Consider the following 11,612-nt stretch of genomic DNA (forward strand, 5'->3'; position numbering starts at 1 on the left):
CCCCGGGATCACAACCTGAGCCAAAGGCAGACATTCAGCCGCTGAGTCACCCAGGTGCCCAAGAAAAGGAACATATTATTAAAAAGATATTGGATAGCTTTTAGAATTCCTGGAGGCCCGGGGAAAACATGATAGGAAGCTCGGCAGATAGCAACAAAGGTCCAGATCCTATCTGGGGCTATTACAGTGAAGAAATCCCTCTCCATGATGCCCTGGCAGGACACCCAGCCTGTCCTCACTGACACAAGAATCCTGTCACCATCACCTCCAGAAGAACCTAGGTGGAGATGCTGCCACTGCATCTACTGTCCCTGACACAAAGCCTGTGGGTGTCCCCATGCCCCACCTCCAGCAAAGCTGGGAAAAGCAAGTGTCTAGTGTTTTCACCTCTTTCAGTGGGAGGTGAGCTCTGCTTCCTTAGGTGGGAGATTGCCCAATGTAGGAGCGGTTTACATCCTGGGCACCTGTGAGAGAACTAGACGTTCACTTGTAGTGGGGCTAGATCCTCTGCCCCACTCGACACTTGAGTCCCTCAGCCTGCTGTAGGCCACATGACATTTGTGCACAAAGTGCATGGTGTAGACCCCAGTGTCCACAGGACCAATTGTGGCCCCTCTTCCCCACGGCCACGTCTGACTCCTATTGATCTCTTCATGCACCCTCCTCACCTCCTCCAAACACCTGTGGAAATCTGCTTCTGGAGCAGCCATCTCACCCATCCGGGGCAACAGTTCCTCCACCATGCTGGAAATCAAGGAAATCATGAAAACTCTTTCCTAATTCATGTAGCATTTCCCCTATCTTCTGAGCAAGCAAGTGGTTGAGGGGAGCGGGGGGTGGGTCCTGGTAGGTGTGACAGTATCCTGGCAGGCAGAGCTGGTACTTAAATGTGTTCCATGTCTGGGCCTAAATGGCTCCCTTCCTTCCAAGTATCTACCTGCATCTACTGACTTACATAGAGGGACCTTGGAGAAAAATAAATTTCAATCTGTTCACAATTTAGAACTGTATGAATTTATAGGAAGAGCTTGTTGAGAACATATTCCTAATGGCATGTGGTGTGGTTGCAGATGGTTAAATGGGGCCAGACTGAAGAGAAAAGAGCAGGTGGACATAGGAAACAGACTTGGGTCTGATGTCAGAATCCATCCTACAAGTGTTTTTGCTCCAGGGAGAATGACCATGTGTGTTAGTTGAGAAAATGGTTTTACTACAATCCACCAGTTTGGGGCCCAGATAATAGTGTCCCACCCTCCACAAGTGAGCATAGTACTGAGGGAGGGGAGCTGTTTGTTTATTTGATTCTGTTACTTGCTTTTCATGGACATTTGTGGCCGGGGGAGTCAGCAGGGATTTGCCCCGCAGGGGTGGGGTGACAGCAGGAGACCTGGGGCAGGTCAACTCAGAGATGACTCCTCTGTTGGGCTGCCTTCTAGAGTTTGGGGTTGGTGGTAAAAATTATCCTGAGGCAGTGGCAGCCGTGAATTGACTGGCAGTAGCCAGTCGGTGTGGGGGCCTATACACTGGCATCTCTGAGAGGGTGTGGGGAACCACTGGCTGCAGGGTCTTGGCTCAACCGGCATGACACTAGCAATGGTGAAAGATAAACGAATAGTGAGAGTGATTCAGGGAAATAGGGGGCAGAGGCAGTGCTGTACTTGGCCTCAGAGAGGCACTTCTGAGAACCCCTGGGGGCTGTGACTGCACGGGCCCAGTTCAGTGAGCGATGATGGTAATGGTGATAATAATAGCATGCCAGATACTATTCTAAGTGCTTTCCATGTATTCCACTTAGTCCTCACAATTATATTTTTTTAAGATTTTATTTCTTTGTTTGAGAGAGAGTGTGTGCATGAGCACGAGTTGGGGGAAGGGGGGGCGGCTAGAGGCAGACTCCCTGCCAAGTAGGGAGCCTGGTCCAGGGCCCATCCCAGGACTTTGAGATCATAACCTGAGCCCAAATCAAGAGTCAGAGGCTTAACTGACTGAACCACCCAGGCGCCCCCTCATGACCTCATTAAGTAGATATTATTATCATCTTCCTTCTACGACTCAGCCTTGGACAGGACATGTGGCAGTTTGTATTTTCCAAAGATGGCTGACACAATATCTCCCAAGCCACACATTATTCTGCAACATGACTTTGGTCCTACCATTGAAAGATGAGGTTTATTCCCCTCCACTTGAATCTGAGCAGGCTTCTGAATCTCTTGTAATCTAGAGAAGGCAGCAGAAATGAGGCACTGTGATTTCCAAGGCCTAGGAAATCTGATTTTCTAGGTCAGAAAGGAGATGCACTTTCCACCTTGTACAGAAATACCTACCCTGAAGCCCTGAGATGCCATGGAAGTAGTCTGACTGCCGTGAGGCCACCATGCTGTGAGGAAGCTCAAATTAACCCACGTGTAGGTCCCAAAACTACACGAAGAGAGAGGGAGAGATACCAGCAAGCCTCAGCTGCTCCATCCCCCTCAGCTGTTCCAGTCCCAACCACTCTCTGATTGCAACCACATGAAAGATACTGAGCCAACCAAGCCCTTCTGAAACTCTCAACCACAGAAACCATGAGAATAATAAAAGGATCATTGCTGTTTTAAACCACTACGTTTTGGTGTAATTTGTAATGCAGCAACAGATAAGTAACAACTTGCCCATGGCTTGTAAGTGGTGAGGCTGAAACTTGAACCTCAGTTTGGAGAACAAAAACACAACACATACACACATGGAGGCACTTTTTTTTTTTTTGAGCGCTCCATATATACCTGGGGAGGGGAACTGATTCATGCATAATCATCTGGTGTTCAAAATTCACAAGATCCACTTATAACTTTATTGTCACCGTGTCTGTACCTACAAGTTGATGCAGTCTGAGATATTCAAATTACATAGGAAAGCTAGAGCTTTTTTAAAAAAAAAAAGTCTGAAAAAACAAACAAACAAACAAACAAACAAAAATATATGTCTGGTTTCTCTCTAGCATGTGAATGACAAGAATCAAAAATGTTTCTCTGGGGCTCCAGAGTAGCTTGGTGGGTTGGTGAGCTGACTCTTGGTCTCTGCTCAGGTCATGATCTCAGGGTCCTGGGATGGAGCCCCATGTTGAGCCCTGCACTTAGCAGGAAGTCTGCTTGAGGATTCTCCCTCCTTCTCCCTCTTCCTCTCCCACTGCCCCTCCCCTCTCCCTCCAACTCGAGCACACACTCGATCTCTCTCTCTCTTTTAAATAGATAAATAAATCTTTTTTAAAAAATGTTTCTCAGGACGCCGGGGTGGCTCAGTTGAGCATCTGCCTTCGGCTCAGGTTGTGATCCCAGAGTCCTGGGGTCAAGTCCCTCATCCGGCTCTCTGCGTGGAGCCTGCTCCTCCCTCTGTGTCTCTGCCTCTCTCTTGGTGTCTCTCATGAATACATAAATTAAAATCTTAAAAAAAATTGTTTCTCAAAGACTCACCCTAGAGCGGAGGAGCTGGTTAAAAACATGCAGATTCCCAAGTGCCACCTAAATCTCCGAATTTGAATCTCTTAAAGGTAGGACCAGGACTCTGAATTTTTAGCAACTCTTCAGGGAATTTTTGAGCCTGTTAGAATTTGAAAACAACTGCTCTATGACCAATATCATTTAACCTAGAGAATATTCAGGGTGGGGCTTACAAATTACCCTCCCCTGAAAAATCATGCTCTCATTAACCCTTCAGTCAATGTTACTGCCTGAATTTGCCTGATCCTGAGAGGCTTGACAAAAATACACATTCCTATGCTTCTCCTCTGCTGGGAATCAGATATGAAGCAAAACCTGGGGAATCTGCATTTTATGTTAGGTGTTAAATGTTCTTGAAGTAACTACACGATTTGATGTATTTCATGTAGTTATTGGAATACAGATCAGTTAAATTTGGTATAGCATATACCCAATATGATAATCTTCATCTTCAAATAGCAGTTTATTTTAAGCCATTGCTTCTGGAAAAACCTAATTTCACTGAATGCCACATTTTTTTTTTATCCATAGAGACCAAGATTAAGACAACAATAGTTAACATTTATTAAGCACCTACTATTTAACCCTCCTCAAACACTCTGAGGCAGGCACCACTGCCATCCCCAGTTTATAGATTAAGATACTGAGGCAGAGGGACATTCAGGACCTTTCCAGGCATATGCAGCTAGTAAAGAGGTAGAGCTCCAACCTATGCTCTTAACCTAAACAATACTGTCTCTCTGCCCTTATCCTAGACCAATTTCTCTGATGTTCCACATATGCCTTTATTCAACACTCTTTTTTGAAATGTAGTTTTTATATGAAAGAGGTTTACCTTGTGCTGTGTGTGACTCATGGCTAAAAGGTTGCTAGAAGAGGCCTTGTTTCTTCTAAAAAATATTTTCTACACCAGCAAGGAAAGATCACCAACAAAATGATTAAAGACGATAAAACCTTTTGTTAATGACGTCTGAATAATTTATTCTTGGGCTTCCTGTGAACTGTTGAGGAGTTCATAGAGTATCTTGGGAAGTCTCTAGGAAGTTTCAAAGTAACCAAAATGATGAAATTTCATAATAATTATGTTTGAAGACAACTGCTTTTAGCACTAGTCCCACTAGGAATTCAGCATCTTGGCAGGGGTTTATTTATTATGTGTTTTGCTTTAAACAGGAAGCATGTACACTTATTAGCTTAAAAGTGTTCTTGTCCTCATGTAGAGAGGAAAGTGTATGCAAAAAAAGTAAGTGTGGTGTGCAGGGACAGCCAGGTACAGCTGGCATAGGGCTTCGCAGCTGGCTAGGATATGGACTGTGGGCAAATTAACTCACCTCTTCAGGGGCAGCATATGAGTCTCATCAGAGAATCTCGGAAATCCTCAATGAGAGAATCCTATAAAATGAGGGTTTGCGGCAGTCGCTAGCAAGTGATAGAATATTCTTGGTGATAGAATGTAGGAGAATGCAGAGACATTTAGGTTAGCCAAGCAGGATGAAAAACTGTCTGGAGATGGCCATGAAGTGCAGAAAGATGCCCCAACTCCTGCTGGGGCAATAGGGAAAACATTGATTAGGTCACAGCAGGTCTCCAATGAGAAACTAGGTTTGGTGAGTAACTGGAGAAGTAGAAGGAAAAAAGTGTGTTTCAGATACTCTTGCTGCATAATATATATCCTCTTAGTTTCAAAGGGTTAAAAAACAATCAATCCCTTCCCCCCCCCCCCCCATGGCTCTAGGAATTGACTGGATTCAGCTAGGTGGTCTTCACTTGGGTTCCTCCTGCTGTTGCTATGGTTGGGGCTGGAGTATTGCAGTCTTCTTCAGTTCCATGTCTGGTGACTAATGCTGGCTGTCAGTGGGGACCTGGGGCTGTTGGCTGGGAAATCTAAATGCCCTCTCTGTTTAGCCTGGGCTTCTTCACAGCATGGTGCCTGGGTTCAGAGAGCAAACATCCCAAGAAGACCATGAGGAAGGGGTATCATCTTATATGATCTAGCCTCAGAAGGTACAGAGGGTCACTTCTGCCACAGTCACAGACCCTCTTGTACTCAAAGGAACACAAACCCTACCCTGACAAGAGTGGGGTCAACATCACAGTGAAGAAGGACTTGTAGCATGGGGGGATCTTGTTACCTCCATCTTGGAAAATGCAATCTGCCATAGAGGTTAAGTACAAAGAGCAGAATATTGGATCTTAAGAATTCAGAAATCTGGCCATTCAAAAGGATCACAAGGGCCGCTCCTATGGGCAGTTTAAATGGAATGGAAGCAAAGGTCATCAGAGTTGAGGAAGGTATGGGACGATGAGTCAGGGGAATTGCATGGCCCTCACATGGACACTGACATCCTCAGGAAAGCTGAAGACTTGAGAGAGGTATGGTGAAGGCAGAGAGGGCTGACACTGCTGTAACGGCTTCTAAGCCTTTGGTTCTGGAGTGATTAAAAAAAAAAAAAAAAGTAATCCCCACGGGGAGGACTTCTCTTATTTGGGAAAAGATATTTGCTGTGGGTCTATTGTTTGTGCAAAGATACTAATGGTTAACATTTTTACAGTGCTTATCCTTTCATTCAAAATGTATTTACTAGGTACCTGCTCTAGTCAGGTCTATTTTTTTTTTTAAGATTTTATTTAATTATTTTGAGAGAGAGAGAGAGGGAGAGAGTGCACAAGCAGGGAGAGGGGCAGAGGGAGAGGGAGAAGCAGACTCCCCGCTGAGCAGGAAGCCCAACGTGGGGCTTGATCCCTGGACTTCGGGATCATGACCTGAACTGAAGGCAGATGTTTAACCAACTGAGCACTGAGAGAGAGAGGCAGAGGGAGAGAGAGAATCCCAAGCAGACTCCATGTGGGGCTCCATGCGGCACTCGATCTCACAACTCTGAGATCATGACCTGAGTTGAAATCAAGAATCAGAAGCTTATAGCTGACTGAGCCACACAGGTGCCCCTTGGCAAGTCTATTCTAGATGCTGATCTAGACGCTGATACAGTAGTGAACAAAGCAGACAGAGATCTCTACCCTGTTAGGTTTATATTTTAAAGGGAGAGACAAACATAAAAGAGATTTTTTTTTAAAGCATAACACATATAATGTTATACGGTGGTAAATACTAAGGAAAAAAAATCCACAATCTCTGTGCATATTAGATCCTAGCACAGGGTCTAAGAGCATGGATCTGAGAGCCAGACAGCTGGAGCTTGAATCCCAGTTCTGCGACTTACTAGCTATGTGATGTTTGGCCTCTCTGATCCTCAGTTTCCTTATCTGTAAACCATAGAAAACAATAGTTCCCACATCGACACTTGTTGTCAGGATGAAATGAGTTAATACAGGTAAAGAATTTATAACAGGATGACAGGGACATTGAAGCCTGCTGGGAGGAAGTCACAGGCTTCAGAGTTCCTACTGGAGCTCTGGGACCAAGCTCAGGTTATCAGTCAGGAACCTTGCTGGGGTTCATGGATCTTGGGAGGAAAAGACCTCCATATGAAGACATATCAAAGGATCCTCAGGCTGCCCCAGGGTAGTATGTGGGATGGCAGCGTATAGATGAGATCTCAGCAGATTTCAGGATTTAACCCTGGGTTCAGCCTACTGCAGACCCAGGGAAATATCTGTTTTCACCTTGAAGCAGGAACAAGATTTTGGAACTTAGTTATACTAATAGAGTAGAATGGAAAGGGAGAGGTGGTGAATAATGCACTCATTACATTCTAGTAACAAGCAGAGCATCCGAGTGAAATTTCCCTCTGGGAAAACACATAGGTGGAAAGAGGGAGAACACTTGAATCAGACAAGCCTGGGTTCTTATTGAAGTTCTACCTCTTTTTTTTTTTTTTAATTCCAGTTAGTTACCATATAGTATAATATGAGTTTCAGGTGTACAATATAGTGATTCCACCCTTCCATGCAACACCCAGTGTGAAGCTCTACCTCTTAAGTAATTAGACAACTTACTCAACCTCTGAGGCTTATTTTTCTCCTGAAAACTGAGGATCATGATACCTACACTATACAGATCTTTTTTTTTTTTTTTTTTTAATTTTTATTTATTCATGATAGTCACAGAGAGAGGGAGAGGCAGAGACACAGGCAGAGGGAGAAGCAGGCTCCATGCACCGGGAGCCCGACGTGGGATTCAATCCCGGGTCTCCAGGATCGCGCCCTGGGCCAAAGGCAGGCGCCAAACCGCTGCGCCACCCAGGGATCCCTATACAGATCTTATGAAGTTTAAGTATAGCTTATCAAGAGGCTGGCACAGTGTCCAGCACTTAGATGTGTGATCAGGTTATGGCCTCTTCACCTAGTGGGTCAACAGGTCACCTGTGTACATAGGATGTGTACTGGTCCACTCCTCATCAATATTTAAAAATGAGCATTTCTTCTGTATCGATGGTTATGAAATGATATCAGAATCCACTCTCTCTCAATAGGACATTTACTTTGAGTGATGTTTTCCTGAAGGACCCTGGGACACCTGGGCTTTCACAGATTCTGCTGTAGAAAGATATCTGGCCAGCTACTTCCAATATTGTCCTGCCATATCCTTGCTGTGACCTCTCCCTAAACAAAAAATGAAGAGTATAGCATCCAGCTCAGCAAAACAAGCTGGGGGGCATGAACAAGCTTATGGAAACCTTTTAGGATTTCTGGTTTGAGCATGGTAGATTAAGCCAACACAGAAAACAAAAAAATACATAAATATTGGATAAAACATTCTCAGAAAAAAAACTTTGCTACATAACCAAGCTTGGCAGGAATAAAGGCACATCTCCAGGTGTTGATGAAAGATAGACCTTGAAACCAGCACAGGGAATGGAGTTGTAGCTGCAGTGGCCTGGGGGGATGTGGCCAGGGATGCTGGCCTCAGAAACCAAGGTGATGAGTAGAGCCAAGATCCCTGCTAGACTGAATCTGTCCCTCCAACAAAAGGGAATGGGGAGAAAGTCTTTGGGAGCACAGAGTTGGAGGTTTCCTGAATGAAGTGTCATTCAAGCTGGTCTCATTCATTCATTCATTCATTCACCCATTCACCAAGTACTGTGCCAGGCACTACACCAACTACTGGGAATATAAAAGACCCAGCCACTGGCCTCATGGAGTTTGCAGTTAGTGGAGACAGCATTAAATGGGCAATTACAATGCAGAAGCTCTACGTGCATTTTTTTTTTTTTTTTTTTTAGAGAGAGAGAGAGAGTTTGTAAACGGGGAGGGGCAGGAGGAGAGAGAGAATCTCAAGCCAACTCCATGCTGAGCATGGAGCCCAATGTGGGGCTTGATCTCAGGACTCTGAGATGACCTGAGTGGAAATCAAGAGTCAGATGTTTAACCAACTGAGCCATCCAAGCTCCCCTCCAAGCTCCCCTCCACTTTTAAAAACAGCTTTATTAAGATAAAATTCACATGCCATAAAAATATACCTTTTTAAAAATGGTTTTAGTATATTCATATTGTTGTGATTCCACCACCACTATTGAATTTCAGAACATTAAATGACTTCAATTAGCAATAATCGCGCCTCGGATAAACCTCATTGGCTACGATACTGCCACTGCGCAAAGCTACTTCAAAAAGAAACTCCATAACCATTAGCAGTCACTTAGTATTTTCCATCACCCCAGCTCCTCGTTACTAGGAATCTATTTTCTCTCTCTAGAGGTTTCCCTATTCTGGGCATTTCATTTAAAAGGAATAACACAATATGTAGCCTTTTATGTCTTCTTTCACTTAGCATGTTTTCAAGGTTCATCCATGATGTAGCGTGCATCAGTATTTTGTTCCTTTCTATGGCTGAATAGTAATAGTCCATTGTACGCATATACTTTTGTTTATTCATTTGTCAATTAATGGAAATTTTTGGCCATTAGGAATAATGTTCCTATGAACATGCTCATGTGTAAGTTTTTGTGTGGACACATGTTTTCAATTCTTTTAGATATATACCTAGGAGTGGAATTACTGGGTCATATGGTAATTCTGTGTTTAACATCTTAAAGAATTGCCAAATTGTTTTCCAAGTTACCATTTTATATTCCTTACCAGCAATGTATGAAGTTTCCATCTGTGTATAACTTTTGATGTTTACATTCTTGAATTGGAAATCAACCTCCCAGAGTTGTGCCTATCAGGAGAAGAAGGTCTTGGCTCTCTGATGGTACTGCAGAAAGGGTGATGAACAGCTTTGCCTGTCTGGGAACAGAGGGGCTTCTTTTGTACAACAATAGGGCTCTTCTGTGTGAGCCCCCAACAGGGACAGCCTCACCTAGTTTCTCTCACAGTGTGAGCTCTGTGAGGCAAGGGCCATTTCTCATCTTTTCCACTATGTCTCCAACCCTTACAGCTATTCCTGGCATGTAGTAGGTGCCCAATAAATATTTGTGGAATAAATGATTGGATCAGCCTCTTGCTTCGTCTGTCCAGTTACCTCTTCCTGCTTTTGGGAATAGCACTCCTTTATTCTTTGGGAGGGCTGCTTCTTTGTAGAATCTCCTATGGGTATGTGGGCTGCCAGACCCAGCACTCTTTCTAGCTACAGGGACCATGAATGACCTAAGGCTGGTCAACCTGGAATCTTCATTAGGATTTTTTACAGTGAACTTAAGAGATGATAGGCAGTTCCTTTCTGGTAGGAGAAGACAAAGATGCAAGATGGAAGAACTACAGTAGCTACTTTTCCTTCTGAATGCACAGCTTTCCTGAGAGAACAAAATCAACACATAGATGGGCAGAGAGAATCCTGATGGAGTTTGAATCCCTGGCCTTGTGAACTGGGTTTGTATTAGCAGAATCTTCACTATTATAATAGAGGTGGGAAAGTCTTCCAGGAGAGAGAGATAAGTAAGCCGTGAATAAGTAAGGAGTTTGAAATATCCAAGGTGAGAGGTAGTGAAATGTAAGTGAGGAATTCAAAGTCTTCTCTATCGTTCAGCAAAAAAACACCACTAAGAGAGGGAGAAGGCAAGACATCATGTGGGAGAAGATATCTGCAATAAACTTATTGACAGAGAATTTGTATCCAGAATATATAAGGAATTTCCAGGGGCACCTGGGTGGCTCAGTGGTTGAGTGTCTGCCTTTAGCTCAGGGTGTGATCTCGGGGTCCTGGGATCGAGTCCCATATCGGGCTCCCCGCACCAAGCCTGCTTCTCCCTCTGCCTATGTCTCTGTGTCTCTCTCTGTGTGTCTCATTAATAAATAAATAAAGTCTTTAAAAATAGAATTTCTATAATCTCATAAGACAGACAACCTAATTTTTTAAGTGGGAAATAGACACTTCACAAAGAGAACTTTTATGTACTCAATAACCATATGAAATGTGCTCAAATTCATTAGTCTTCAGGCAAAGACTATTTTCAAACCACAATGAAATCCCTCAAGAGAGCCACCAAAATGTGTAAAAAGTAATAGCACTGATACTGCCAAAGTTTGGTGAGGCTGTAGGGCATAGAGAAATCTCATACATTGCTAATTGGAGTTTAAATTGGTATAACCACTTTGGAAAACTGTTTGATCATGTGGTGGCCCTGAGTACACAACTTAGATCTCCCTTCAAGACAGCCTGCTTCAAGGGGGCTAGTTGGCCAATAGCCTCCAGCTGCCGTACCTTTGGATCCACCCCAGTGTTCATGTTGAGGCCATGGTTTTTCTAGGCTGCTCCCAGCCAGGGACTGTGCTAGTTGTGCAGAGGTGCTAGTTCCAGGCCATCCTGAATCCTGCCTTGCAGGTAGCTCCTATGGTGGACACTCTGTACACTGGGCTCCCTGACAGCCTGGCTGGGACTGCAGGCTTTCACAGTGGTCAGACCTGCATTGTGGTCTGGAGGTTCCTCATGTCTGCTTTTCCTCCATCTCTCTTTTATCCTTCCCAGGAATTGCCCCTGTAAATTTCTTGCACATCGAATTCTACCTTGGCATTTGCTTTGTGGAAGACTGAATTGACAGAGGCAGTATGTACTAATACTGTCTGACTCTAAGCCCACTCTTGGACATATTCCCAATAGAAATGAGTGCTCATGTCCACCAAAATATGCTTATAGAACATTATTAATGGCAGCTAAAAGAAGATCAATGTCTATCAACAGTGGACAGAATGGATAAATAAAATTGTGGTTATAGTCAGGAACAAGACAAGAATGCC

At 44.0% G+C, this 11,612-nt stretch overlaps 1 pseudogene; it reads right to left on the bottom strand.

The window, feature by feature from the left end:
• Nucleotides 1-8,882: 8,882 nt before the first annotated feature.
• On the bottom strand, nucleotides 8,883-9,039 carry LOC119872432 (annotated as a pseudogene).
• Nucleotides 9,040-11,612: the final 2,573 nt, after the last annotated feature.

This window comes from Canis lupus, chromosome 6 (assembly GCF_011100685.1).
Source record: "Canis lupus familiaris isolate Mischka breed German Shepherd chromosome 6, alternate assembly UU_Cfam_GSD_1.0, whole genome shotgun sequence".
Classification (NCBI taxonomy): domain Eukaryota; kingdom Metazoa; phylum Chordata; class Mammalia; order Carnivora; family Canidae; genus Canis; species Canis lupus.